Here is a 15,000-nt window from a genome sequence, read left to right on the forward strand (position 1 = left end):
GAAGATTTAGCTTGTATGAATCGCTATTGGTTTGATACGAATAATGACAATCGTTTCAGTATGTTAAGGATACAGATGTATCCACAATTCATTTAGAGTTACTTAATAGTCTATTTCTTATACCATATCTCTATCCCGTGAAATTCTCGAGCCAAAAGATGGATGCATATGCTGTGTTTCATTTTGCTAAATGATATCAATTAAATGGTGTATCAATTCCATAAATTGCATATAGCAATAAATAAATCAGCAAAATTCTTTCTAATATTTTAGATAGAAGAAATGTTTCTTCTATCTAAAATATTAGAAAGAATGTACCCTTCTATCCAAATCCAATTTGCATCGATAAAATAAATCCAAATTCCAGTAGTAGATGAATAATTGCAAATTTGTGTGTGTACGAGATTAGAATAACTTCAAAATAACTGACATAATTTTGTATTTTTCCTGATCAGAAAAATACATGAAAAAGAAAGGAGGTAGAAAAATTTTTGGATTTATGGTTAAAGAAGAAAAAGAAGAAAACAGGGGTTCTGTTGAATTTCAAGTATTCAGTTTCACCAATAAGATACGGAGACTTGCTTCACATTTGGAATTACACAAAAAAGATTTTTCATCGGAAAGAGGTCTACGAAGACTTTTGGGAAAACGTCGACGTTTGCTGGCTTATTTGGCAAAGAAAAATAGAGTACGTTATAAGAAATTAATCGGTCAGTTGAATATTCGGGAGCAGTAATTTAATCGTTCAAATTTTTTTCTTGTTTTATTATTTTTTTAGTAGTCTTATAGTAGTCTTAGATTTTTCATTTTGATGAGCCTCGCTTTGAGGAATTCATGGAATAATCCATTTTCATGGAATAATGAATTAAGGAAGAAAGGATATGAGTCTACCGCTTACAAGAAAAGATCTCATGATAGTCAATATGGGCCCTCAACACCCATCAATGCATGGTGTTCTTCGACTGATCGTTACTCTCGATGGTGAGGATGTTATTGATTGTGAACCCATATTAGGCTATTTACACAGAGGAATGGAAAAAATCGCGGAAAACCGAACTATTATACAATACTTACCTTATGTAACAAGGTGGGATTATTTAGCTACTATGTTTACAGAAGCAATAACAGTAAATGCACCAGAATTCTTGGAGAATATTCAAATACCACAAAGAGCCAGCTATATTAGGGTAATTATGTTAGAATTAAGCCGGATAGCTTCTCACTTGCTATGGCTTGGACCTTTTATGGCGGATCTCGGCGCACAGACTCCTTTTTTCTATATTTTTAGAGAGAGAGAATTAATATATGATCTATTTGAAGCTGCTACAGGTATTGCGAATGATGCACAATTACTTTCGCATCGGAGGAGTAGCCGCCGATCTACCTTATGGATGGATCGATAAATGTTTAGATTTCTGTGATTATTTTTTACGCGGAGTTGTTGAATATCAACAACTTATTACACAGAATCCAATTTTTTTAGAGCGAGTTGAAGGAGTAGGTTTTATTAGCGGAGAAGAAGCAGTAAATTGGGGCTTATCGGGACCGATGTTACGAGCTTCTGGAATACAATGGGATCTTCGTAAAGTAGATCCTTATGAGTCTTACAACCAATTTGATTGGAAAGTCCAATGGCAAAAAGAAGGGGATTCGTTAGCTCGCTATTTAGTACGAATTGGTGAAATGAGGGAATCCATCAAAATAATTCAACAAGCTGTAGAAAAAATTCCTGGAGGACCTTATGAGAATTTAGAAGTCCGACGCTTTAAGAAAGAAAAGAATTCTGAATGGAATGATTTTGAGTATAAATTTCTTGGTAAAAAACCTTCGCCCAATTTTGAATTGTCAAGACAAGAGCTTTATGTAAGAGTAGAAGCCCCAAAAGGTGAATTAGGGATTTATCTAGTAGGAGATGATAGCCTTTTCCCCTGGAGATGGAAAATCCGTCCACCCGGGTTTATTAATTTGCAAATTCTTCCTCAGCTAGTTAAAAAAATGAAATTGGCTGATATCATGACGATATTAGGTAGTATAGATATCATTATGGGGAAGTTGATCGTTGAAATGATAATAGATAGGGTAGAGGTAGAAACTATCAATTCTTTTTCGAAATTGGAATTATTAAAAGAAGTCTATGGACTGATATCGATTCTACCCATTTTGACCCTCCTTTTGGGAATAACAATAGAGGTACTCGTAATTGTGTGGTTAGAAAGAGAAATATCTGCGTCGATACAACAACGTATTGGTCCTGAATATGCTGGCCCCCTGGGCCTGCTTCAAGCTATAGCAGATGGGACTAAGCTACTTTTAAAAGAAGATATTCTGCCATCCCGAGGAGATATTTCTTTATTTAGCATTGGACCCTCTATAGCAGTCATATCAGTTTTATTAAGTTTTTTAGTTATCCCTTTGGGATATCATTTTGTTTTAGCCGATCTTAGTATTGGTGTTTTTTTATGGATTGCCATTTCAAGTATAGCTCCTATTGGTCTTCTTATGGCAGGATATAGCTCAAATAATAAATATTCTTTTTCAGGCGGTCTACGAGCTGCTGCTCAATCCATTAGTTATGAAATACCATTAACTTTTTGTGTGCTAGCAATATCTCTACGTGTGATTCGTTAAAATAGATCTTTTTCCTATAAAATCCATTAACTATTTATATTCCTTTTCTTATTTAGTATTTGGGTTGGTAAGTTAAACTAGATAGCTATATGAGTGAAACAAAACAGCTTAAAAATTTGTAGTAAAAAGAAAAAATCTCATTTCCTACGTACAAGAAAAAAGTGGAAGTAAACATAAGCAGTGTAAACTCTTTATCCCAAGGTTGATATTTTTTAATTCATCATATCTTGAAGCGGCCAAGAATAAAGGATTCACGATATGGAATTCCATTACTAGAATACTCCTAGTTATTACTATAACTTAATAATCCATAAGAAGAATCCACCAAAAGTTAGTGAAGGGTTAGGAACACTAAAGTACATAAAGGATTAGTAATGGAAAATCTAAAACATTAGAGATTTTTGCCCATAAAAGGAATCATAATAAGACTTGCAATTTGGTAGAAATTATCAAGTAGTACTTTCTTCGGATTCCGATCCAGAGTATGTTCCCATTCACTTGTTAAGGAAATGGCTATCAAGAACGAATTAACCCTTTATCCATTTTTTCTTTTTGAATACCCCCTCCCTGGGGAAAGAAGAATAGTAAAAAAGATATGGAGTGCACTAGAAAAAATTTTCATTATTTCCTTCCTCTATCCATATTCATGCAGAATTGCTCATGAACTAATACCAACTCTTTCCATTTATAATTGAATTCCTATAACAAGTAACAAGTGTTTTATTCCAAGATTAAGTTATTACTGAACAAAGAAAAATTTTCATTATATTATAAAGGATGAGATCAATTCGGAAGCGCTTTTTCTTATTCTAGCAGACGGAATTCCTTTGGTCTAATTTAGGACTTTCAAATCTATTTATTTTATTTTATCTAATTCTATCTACGCCCCAGGGGCTAGGAAACAAAACAGTCCTTTCTTTTTTCTGATCATAGAGAAGCCGTATGAATGCTAAGGTTCATGTACGGTTTGAAATAGCGGTGGGAACTGTGATGTTATCATCGACTATGATTATCTAACAGTTCAAGTACAGTTGATATAGTTGAAGCACAGTCAAAATACGGTTTTTTTGGATGGAATATTTGGCGTCAAGCCTATAGGTTTCTGGTTTTTTTAATTTCTTCTTTGGCAGAATGTGAAAGATTACCCTTTGATTTACCAGAAGCGGAGGAAGAATTAGTAGCAGGTTACCAAACTGAATATTCCGGTATCAATATGGTTTTATTTTATCTTGTTTCTTACCTAAATTTATTAGTTTCTTCTTTATTTGTAACAGTTCTCTACTTGGGCGGGTGGAATTTCTCTATTCCCTATATATCCTTTTTTGATTTTTTCCAAATGAATAAAGCAGTTGGAATTTTGGAAATGACAATGGGTATATTTATTACATTAACTAAAGCTTATTTATTTCTCTTCATTTCTATCACAATAAGATGGACCTTTACCGAGGATGAGAATGGATCAGTTATTAAATCTTGGATGGAAATTTCTTTACCTTTTCCCTGGGCAATCTCTATTAACACTCTTCTCAACTTGTTTCACTATAAATAAGATAATACAATAATAGTAAGAATATTTTCAACACAAAACTCTCTCAACAAGGAGAAAGAAACATATCTTTTTCATAGATATTTAGAATGAATATGTCCCTATGGTAACTGGGTTCATGAGTTATGGTCAACAAACAATACGTGCTACAAGGTACATAGGTCAAAGTTTCATAACTACCTTATCCCACACAAATCGTTTACCTATAACGATTCACTACCCTTATGAAAAATCAATTACACCAGAGCGTTTCCGAGGGCGAATCCACTTTGAATTTGATAAATGTATTGCTTGTGAAGTATGTGTTCGCGTATGTCCGATAGATTTACCCGTTGTGGATTGGAGATTTGAAAAGGATATTAAAAGAAAACAATTGCTTAATTATAGTATTGATTTCGGAGTTTGTATATTTTGTGGCAATTGTGTTGAGTTACTGTCCAACAAGCTGTTTATCAATGACTGAAGAATATGAACTTTCTACCTATGATCGTCATGAATTGAATTACAATCAAATTGCTTTAAGTCGGTTACCAATCTCCATAATGGGAGATTACACAATTCAAACAATTAGGAATTCGTCTGAAAGTAAAATAAACAAAGAAAAATCTTCGAATTCAAGAACGATTACTGATTACTAAACTTTGATTTTGTCTTTTTGTTATAAAAATCTAATAATTCTTTATTAAACTTTAAAATTAAACTATAAAGAAAAACTACTGCTTATTGGAAATTATTTCTTATTTTAAATCAGACTAGATTTTCGTGATATAATATAATTTATAACTATACAGTTTATACACAAAAAATACCCAAATCCTTTTTTCCTTCCTTGAATCCTTTAGTTTTAGTCAGTTCATGAAAAATTTTATACTATTAATTTCTTTTTATCCATAATGGATTTACCTGGACCAATACATGAGATTCTTATGCTATTTGGGGGATTTGTTCTTCTACTAGGGGGTCTAGGAGTAGTATTACTTACCAACCCCATTTATTCTGCCTTTTCGCTGGGATTAGTCTTGTTTGTATATCCTTATTCTATTTTTTATAAATTCCTACTTTGTAGCTGTCGCACAACTTCTTATTTATGTGGGAGCCATAAATGTCTTGATCATATTCGCTGTAATGTTCGTAAATGGCTCAGAATGGTCTAAAGATAAGAATTATTGGACTATTGGAGATGGGTTCACTTCACTCGTTTGTATAACTATTGTTTTTTCGCTAATGACTACTATCCCAGATACGTCGTGGTATGGAATTCTTTGGACTACAAGATCAAACCAAATAGTAGAACAGGGTCTCATAAATAATGTTCAACAAATTGGAATTCATTTAGCAACGATTTTTATCTTTCCGTTTGAACTCATTTCCATAATTCTTCTAGTTTCTTTAATAGGTGCAATTACTATGGCTCGGCAATAAGAAAACTTAGAAAAAGTACAAATTATAAGAATTGCAAATCTAAAATAAATAACTAAAGAATCACAATTTGATTTAGTAAAATCCATCTACTGCCAACAAATACCTCCTTTATTTTCTCTTTTGTTGTGTAATTGTTCTATTGTAATTAATTGAATCGGTTCAATTCTTGCCCTCATATTGAAATGAATCGAGATTGATAAGGAGTTAGTTAATGGATGTTTGAGCATGTACTTTTTTGAGTGTCTATTTATTTTCGATTGGTATCTATGGATTGATCACAAGCCGAAACATGGTTAGAGCTCTAATATGTCTTGAACTTATACTGAATTCAATTAATCTAAATCTCGTAACATTTTCTGATCTATTTGATAGTCGCCAATTAAAAGGAGATATTTTCGCAATTTTTGTTATAGCCCTTGCGGCTGCTGAAGCCGCTATTGGACTATCCATTCTTTCTTCCATCCATCGTAATAGGAAATACCACTCGTATCAATCAATCTAATTTATTGAATAATTAGAATTTTGAATAATTAGACATAGAATCCTCTAAACAAAGGCGCACATATTAAAATAAATAGAAATCAATACTATTTTCTTAGTATTATTTGAGAATATCCATTTTTTTTAGTAGATTATTGCTTTTTTTAGTAGATTATTGCATAGTATTCTTTTTCACTATGAATTTTTGTATTTGTAATTCATTGATATTGCAATTTGAATATTGCAATAATTTATATTGAAAAGACGATAGCCAATTTATTGGCTAATTCGAATTCGTCTGTACAATTCGTAAAATTCTTTCTTATTTCTTATTGTTGAAATCCAAAATTAAAGTCTCTTGGCTCTCTTCACGCTTTCTCACAAACAGATTAAAAAATAGATTTTTATTTTTGAAGTTTGGATAAACCATTGCTTCGTCTGGTGTCTACAATACATATGACTCATTATAGTACTAATTTCATTTTTACCAGATCGAAAAATTTTATGTTGAAAAGAAAAATTTATAGATCCAATGTCACATTCCGTAAAAATTTACGATACATGTATAGGATGCACTCAATGTGTACGAGCTTGTCCAACAGATGTATTAGAAATGATACCCTGGGATGGATGTAAAGCCAAGCAAATTGCTTCCGCGCCGAGAACCGAAGATTGTGTGGGTTGTAAGAGATGTGAATCTGCCTGCCCGACAGATTTTTTAAGTGTCCGCGTTTATTTAGGGCCTGAAACAACACGTAGCATGGCTCTATCTTATTGATACGTTACAAAAAACTTCACTCGAATCGTCTGATTCCTCTTTACCGAAGAAGCCTGTGCTCGAAATAATCGAGCACGGGCTTTTCTGGTCAAAACGTATCTTGTCTTTATCACTTTATCATGAGTTATTTTCCTTGGTTAACAATACTTGTTGTTTTGCCGATATTTGCAGGTTCATTAATTTTCTTTTTACCTCATAAGGGAAACAAAGTCGTTAGGTGGTATACTATATCTATTTGTTTATTAGAATTCCTTCTAATGACTTATGCGTTCTGTTATCATTTCCAACTGGAGGATCCCTTAATCCAATTAAAGGAGGATTATAAATGGATAGATGTCTTCGATTTCCACTGGAGATTGGGAATCGATGGACTTTCATTAGGATCTATTTTATTGACAGGATTTATCACTACTTTAGCTACTTTAGCAGCTTGGCCAATTACACGGAATTCGCGATTATTCTATTTCCTGATGCTCGCAATGTATAGTGGTCAAATAGGATTATTTTCTTCGCGAGACCTTTTACTTTTTTTTATCATGTGGGAGTTAGAATTAATTCCTGTTTACTTACTTTTATCCATGTGGGGGGGGAAGAGGCGTCTATATTCAGCTACAAAGTTTATTTTGTATACTGCAGGCGGTTCCATTTTTTTCTTAATCGGAGTTCTGGGTATGGGCTTATATGGTTCCAACGAACCAGGATTAGATTTGGAAAGATTAATTAATCAATCATACCCTGCAACCTTGGAAATACTTTTATATTTTGGCTTCCTTATTGCTTATGCTGTCAAATTGCCGATTATACCCCTACATACGTGGTTACCAGATACCCATGGGGAAGCACATTATAGTACATGTATGCTTTTAGCGGGAATATTATTAAAGATGGGAGCATATGGATTGATTCGGATCAACATGGAATTGTTACCTCATGCTCATTATCTATTTTCGCCCTGGTTAGTAATAATAGGAGCGATCCAAATAATCTATGCAGCTTCAACTTCTCTTGGTCAACGAAATTTCAAAAAAAGAATAGCTTATTCCTCTGTATCTCACATGGGTTTCATAATTATAGGAATTGGTTCCATAACCAACATTGGACTCAATGGAGCTATTTTACAAATATTATCCCATGGATTTATTGGTGCTACACTTTTTTTCTTGGCAGGAACCGCTTCTGATAGAATGCGTCTTGTTTATCTCGAAGAACTGGGGGGAATATCCATCCCAATGCCTAAAATTTTTACCATGTTTAGTAGCTTTTCAATGGCTTCTCTTGCCTTACCAGGAATGAGTGGTTTTGTCGCAGAATTAGTAGTATTTTTTGGACTAATTACTAGTCCAAAATTTCTGTTAATGCCAAAAACACTAATTACTTTTGTAATGGCAATTGGAATGATATTAACTCCTATTTATTTATTATCTATGTTACGCCAGATGTTCTATGGATACAAGCTATTTAATGTTCCAAACGCAAATTTTGTGGATTCTGGACCACGAGAACTCTTTATTTTAATCTGTATCTTTTTACCAGTAATAGGAATTGGTATTTATCCAGATTTTGTTCTCTCCCTATCCGTTGACAGGGTAGAGGCTCTCTTATCCAATTATTATCCTAAATAGGTTTGCTTTTTTTTACTCGTCTGCTCTATTAATGCAGAAATAAGTAAAAAAGTATAATTAGATCTATCTCGAATTTTTGAGAACCCTTTGAGAAGGCGTTCAAGGGGTTCTCAAATAAAACATAAAAGTAAAAACCTTCATTTCATGAAGGTTTTATTTTATGTAATCATTTAGGTGTTAATGTAAACGAACCATAACTATGTAAGCCTATTCCTAATAGATTTATACCAAAATAACAAATCCAAATTATAAGAAATCCTATCGAAGCTATAAGTGCAGAATTCGTACCCTTCCAATTTGTATTTGTTCTACTATGTAAATAAATTGCGAATATGGTCCAAGTAATAAATGCCCAAGTTTCCTTAGGATCCCAATTCCAATAGGATCCCCAGGCCTCATTAGCCCATACTGCTCCACAAAGAATACCTACGGTTAAAAGGGTAAATCCTAGGCTAATGACACGATAACTCCAAGAATCCAAACGCTCCGTTAATTGATATTTGTAATAATTTGGAAATGAAGGGACAGAGGTTCTTTTTAAAGCACTTCTTTTTGCATAAAAATATTTAATATCACTAAAGAAAAATGTTTTATTTAAAACATTTTTTTTCTTTTTAGAAAAGAAATGGAAATTATTTCGAAATCTAATGATTAGAATAGCGGCAGATAATAAGGATCCGCACAAAAGAGTTGCATAGCTTAATAACATCATACTGACATGCATCATTAACCACTGAGATTGTAGAGCAGGTACTAGTATCGTGGATTGATGCATTTCAGTTAAAAGACCCGATGTGGCAAAGCCTTGCGTTAAAATAGTACTTGGCGTAGTTATTGTGCTTAAATCATTTTTAGAGTTCTGTATTTTAGGAATGGTATGAAGAATATACAGGGCCCATGAAAGGAAGATCAATGACTCATATAAATTACTTAATGGAAAATGTCCCGAGGAAGCCCAACGAGAAACTAAGAATCCTGTTATAGAGAAAAAAGTAACTATCATTCCTTTTTCTGACGAATCACGTAATCCTCCAAGTTCACGAACTAATAAGGTTATAAAATGAATCGTAATCACAATTGAAATCGTTGAGAAAGAGATATGAGTTAGTATATGTTCTAAAGTTGCAAATAGCATAAGGGGAAGGTCCCATTACAAAATTGTAAATTTCGAATTGATTTCTAATCTATTGTATTCTTTTTCAAGAATGCCGCCACTCGGATTCGAACCGAGATGCTTGAGCACTGCTTCCTAAGAGCAGCGTGTCTACCAATTTCACCATGGCGGCTAACTTCAAATAATAGGTAACTTAAAAGAATAATAGCTATTATCTTGGGAATCGTCGATATTGGGAAAGTCCATAAAATTTAGGAACATTAGAGTTTTCATTAAAATAGACTTCGTTTGGTAGTATCGTTTCCATTTTTTTTTTACAATAAACTCTTGCTTTGCCCAATAGAAACACAAACACTGCTTGAAAGAGTTGGAATTTCTTTTTTCTAACTTGCAATTGTAGAACTAATTTTTTCTAATTAATTTCTCGTTTACATTTTGAAAATTCTTTCAATACAATGAAAAAAATCCAAAAGGGTTTCTATTTAATGATGAAATTAAAATGGATAAATGGAAAAGGCTTTTTGGATTTTTTAAAAATTTCTAGAATGAAAGTCTTTATGCTCTTATTAATAAGATTTACTAACCTTATGATTTTGGAGAAGATAGGTGGAAGTTGTAAGTCCTATTGTAAGAATACTCCACTTTTCATAATTTTCATAATAGAATATGAGGATTCTATTATGAAAATTATGAAAAGTTCATTGATAGGAAAAGAATACTTAGCACACAGTATACCAAACAAAACTTTTTTTTCTTGTATATATAAGATAAGAGGGGTTTTTTGTTCTAAGAATATTGTACCGAGTAATTCGACACATAAAAGTACATTCAAAGAAGAATCAAAATTATTAAATAATTGGAATTCTTTTTTGATAAGTCAATTCATATTATTCCAAAATCTTATTATTTGTTTGTTGCCCAGAAAAACCCTTTGGTTTTGGATGCTCATTACCGCTCGAAAATGATCTTGATTTTACTAAAGAATAAGATTGTACTATGGAAAAATAAGTCTTTTTCTTCCAAATATTTTTACGAATACGCTTTTTTGACATTGAAGTACGTTTTTTTGGAACTGCCATTCAAAAAGGAAATTACTTTTTTCTAGTTGTATGTGAAAGACATCTATTGCTGCAAATCAATCCTTCTTTCTTCTTTTTATTAGTATTTATACTTAGATACTGAAAGATACTTAAATTTTGAATTATTTTTTACTTCATTTTGTCTAATGCGGATAAGACAACAAGAATTTTTTAACATTTTTTCTTTATATATTTTATACTTGTTTTTTAATAATATAGAATATATAGAAAGGTTTCTCATTTAAATCTATTTATATCTATTTATATATCAAGTATACTCCATATATAGATATATGGTATGGAAGCCTATCCCCCATATAAGATAAGACGGGGGGATAAAAAGAAGGGAAAATGAAAATAGTTAATTAAGTTCAGAATGGTATTCCATAAAGGAAAGGAATTCCAATCAAAACAAAAAATACTGAGTCTCTTAAACAAGACATTCTAAAACTTAGGTAATTTATAGTCATTAGGATTTTAGTTCTATATGAAGTAAGGACTATTCGATAATTTCTTATAAACATAGGTTTTCATTGGAATTCACTCAATCAGTTAATTATGGAACAAGAGAGCTGTTTCATCTTTGTTTTAAAGAAATATAAAAATGAATTATGAATAGAAAGTAAAATGATTCCACTTTTTTTTTTTATTTTTATAAATATCTTTATTTAGTTAATAAAATAACTAGGTAACGAAGTTATTTTATTAACTTTTTTAATTTAACCAACTAAACCCATTCTTAATTTTTAATTATTTCAATGAGATAAATTTTGGAAAAATTAAGAATTTCAGTATTTTTTCTTATTCTTTTTATTTATTCTTTCAGAAAGAGATAAGAATTGGTTTGGTGAATCGGAAACAATTTTATAGAAAAATTGAAGTAAAAATTGAAGTAAAAATTGCAATTTCTTTTCTTATGGAACATACATATCAATATGCATGGGTAATCCCTCTTCTCCCACTTCCAGTTATTATGTCAATGGGATTTGGCCTTATTCTTATTCCTACAGCAACAAAAAATCTTCGTCGCATATGGGCTTTTCCTAGTGTTTTACTCTTAAGTATAGCTATGGTATTCTCAGTTCAACTGTCTATTCAACAAATAAATGGAAGTTCGATCTATCAATATCTATGGTCTTGGACCGTCAATAATGATTTTTCTTTAGAATTTGGATACTTGATTGACCCACTTACTTCTATTATGTTAATGCTAATTACTACTGTAGGAATCCTGGTTCTTATTTATAGTGATGGTTATATGTCTCACGATGAAGGATATTTGAGATTTTTTGTTTATATAAGTTTTTTCAATACTTCCATGTTGGGATTGGTTACTAGCTCCAATTTGATACAAATTTATTTTTTTTGGGAACTCTCGTGGGAATGTGTTCTTATTTATTGATAGGCTTTTGGTTTACACGACCAATCGCAGCGAGTGCTTGTCAAAAAGCTTTTGTAACTAATCGTGTAGGGGATTTTGGTCTATTATTAGGAATTTTAGGTTTTTTTTTGGATAACAGGTAGTTTAGAGTTTAGGGATTTGTTCAAAATAGCTAATAACTGGATTCCTAATAATGGAATTAACTCTTTACTTACTACTTTGTGTGCTTTTTTATTATTCCTTGGTGCAGTTGCGAAATCCGCACAATTCCCTCTTCACGTATGGTTACCCGATGCTATGGAAGGGCCCACTCCTATTTCGGCTCTTATACACGCAGCAACTATGGTTGCTGCGGGAATTTTTCTTCTAGCTCGACTTCTTCCTCTTTTCATATCTTTACCTTTGATAATGAGTTTTATTTCTTTAGTAGGTACAATAACACTATTCTTAGGAGCTACTTTAGCTCTTGCTCAGAGAGATATTAAAAGAAGCTTAGCCTATTCTACAATGTCTCAATTGGGTTATATGATGTTAGCTCTAGGTATAGGTTCTTATCAAGCTGCTTTATTCCATTTGATCACTCATGCTTATTCAAAAGCTTTATTGTTCTTGGGATCCGGATCCGTTATTCATTCAATGGAACCTCTTGTTGGATATTCACCAGATAAAAGTCAAAATATGGTTCTTATGGGCGGTTTAAGAAAATACATTCCAATCACAAGAACTACTTTTTTATGGGGTACACTTTCTCTTTGTGGTATTCCACCTCTTGCTTGTTTCTGGTCCAAAGATGAAATCCTTAGTAATAGTTGGTTGTATTCGCCCTTTTTTGGAATAATAGCCTCCTTTACTGCAGGATTAACTGCCTTTTATATGTTTCGGATATATTTACTTACATTTGATGGGTATTTGCGTGTTCATTTTCAAAATTACAGTAGCACTAAAGAGAGTTCCTTGTATTCAATATCCTTATGGGGAAAAAGGATACCCAAAGGAGTGAATAGGGATTTCGTTTTATCAACAACGAAGAGTGGAGTTTCTTTTTTTTCACAAAATATACCAAAAATTCAAGGTAATACAAGAAATAGGATAGGATCCTTTACTACGTCTTTTGGGGCTAAAAACACTTTTGCCTATCCGCATGAAACGGGAAATACTATGTTATTTCCTCTTCTTATATTACTACTTTTCACTTTGTTCATTGGATTCATAGGAATCTCTTTTGATAATGGAGGAATTGGTAATGGAATAGCAGAGTTAACCATATTATCAAAGTGGTTAACTCCCTCAATAAACTTTACCCAGGAAAGTTCTAATTCTTTTGTAAATTCATATGAATTTATTACTAATGCAATTTCTTCTGTAAGTCTAGCTATCTTTGGTTTATTCATAGCATATATCTTCTATGGATCCGCTTATTCTTTTTTTCAGAATTTGGATTTAATAAACTCTTTTTACAAAGGAAATCCTAAAAAAGAATTTTTAGATCAAGTAAAAAAAAATATATACAGTTGGTCATATAATCGTGGTTATATAGATATTTTCTATACTAGGGTCTTTACCCTCGGTATAAGAGGGTTAACCGAACTCACGGAGTTTTTTGATAAGGGTGTTATTGATGGAATTACCAATGGAGTGGGTCTTGCTAGTTTTTGTATAGGAGAGGAAATTAAATATGTAGGGGGAGGTCGAATCTCGTCTTATTTATTCTTTTTTTTATGTTATGTATCTGTGTTTTTATTCTTTTTTCTTTCTTAAGTTAAGGAATTTACAACTCCCTTTCTACAATCTCTCTATATCCTTGTTACATAAGGTAAGTATTGTATAATAGTTCGGTTTTCCGCGATTTTTTCCATTCCTCTGTGTAAATAGCCTAATATGGGTTCACAATCAATAACATCCTCACCATCGAGAGTAACGATCAGTCGAAGAACACCATGCATTGATGGGTGTTGAGGGCCCATATTGACTATCATGAGATCTTTTCTTGTAAGCGGTAGACTCATATCCTTTCTTCCTTAATTCATTATTCCATGAAAATGGATTATTCCATGAATTCCTCAAAGCGAGGCTCATCAAAATGAAAAATCTAAGACTACTATAAGACTACTAAAAAAATAATAAAACAAGAAAAAAATTTGAACGATTAAATTACTGCTCCCGAATATTCAACTGACCGATTAATTTCTTATAACGTACTCTATTTTTCTTTGCCAAATAAGCCAGCAAACGTCGACGTTTTCCCAAAAGTCTTCGTAGACCTCTTTCCGATGAAAAATCTTTTTTGTGTAATTCCAAATGTGAAGCAAGTCTCCGTATCTTATTGGTGAAACTGAATACTTGAAATTCAACAGAACCCCTGTTTTCTTCTTTTTCTTCTTTAACCATAAATCCAAAAATTTTTCTACCTCCTTTCTTTTTCATGTATTTTTCTGATCAGGAAAAATACAAAATTATGTCAGTTATTTTGAAGTTATTCTAATCTCGTACACACACAAATTTGCAATTATTCATCTACTACTGGAATTTGGATTTATTTTATCGATGCAAATTGGATTTGGATAGAAGGGTACATTCTTTCTAATATTTTAGATAGAAGAAACATTTCTTCTATCTAAAATATTAGAAAGAATTTTGCTGATTTATTTATTGCTATATGCAATTTATGGAATTGATACACCATTTAATTGATATCATTTAGCAAAATGAAACACAGCATATGCATCCATCTTTTGGCTCGAGAATTTCACGGGATAGAGATATGGTATAAGAAATAGACTATTAAGTAACTCTAAATGAATTGTGGATACATCTGTATCCTTAACATACTGAAACGATTGTCATTATTCGTATCAAACCAATAGCGATTCATACAAGCTAAATCTTCTAATCAATGGTGGGCCAATAATGCATTTTTTTGCATATGTATTAAGACGCTTGGCCTGATTTC

At 32.2% G+C, this 15,000-nt stretch overlaps 1 long non-coding RNA gene and 1 other non-coding gene across 2 annotated transcripts in view; one reads left to right on the forward strand and one right to left on the reverse strand.

Moving 5' to 3' along the window:
* Nucleotides 1-15,000, forward strand: part of LOC141038104 (uncharacterized) — a 24,942-nt gene that overhangs the window by 4,865 nt on the left and 5,077 nt on the right. The gene's annotated exons all lie outside the window — the stretch shown is intronic.
* On the reverse strand, nt 9,683-9,762 carry TRNAL-UAG (transfer RNA leucine (anticodon UAG)). Its single transcript has one exon. It is a non-coding gene; the product is annotated as a tRNA-Leu (tRNA).

Source organism: Aegilops tauschii, unplaced genomic scaffold (assembly GCF_002575655.3).
Source record: "Aegilops tauschii subsp. strangulata cultivar AL8/78 unplaced genomic scaffold, Aet v6.0 ptg001182l_obj, whole genome shotgun sequence".
NCBI classification, from domain to species: domain Eukaryota; kingdom Viridiplantae; phylum Streptophyta; class Magnoliopsida; order Poales; family Poaceae; genus Aegilops; species Aegilops tauschii.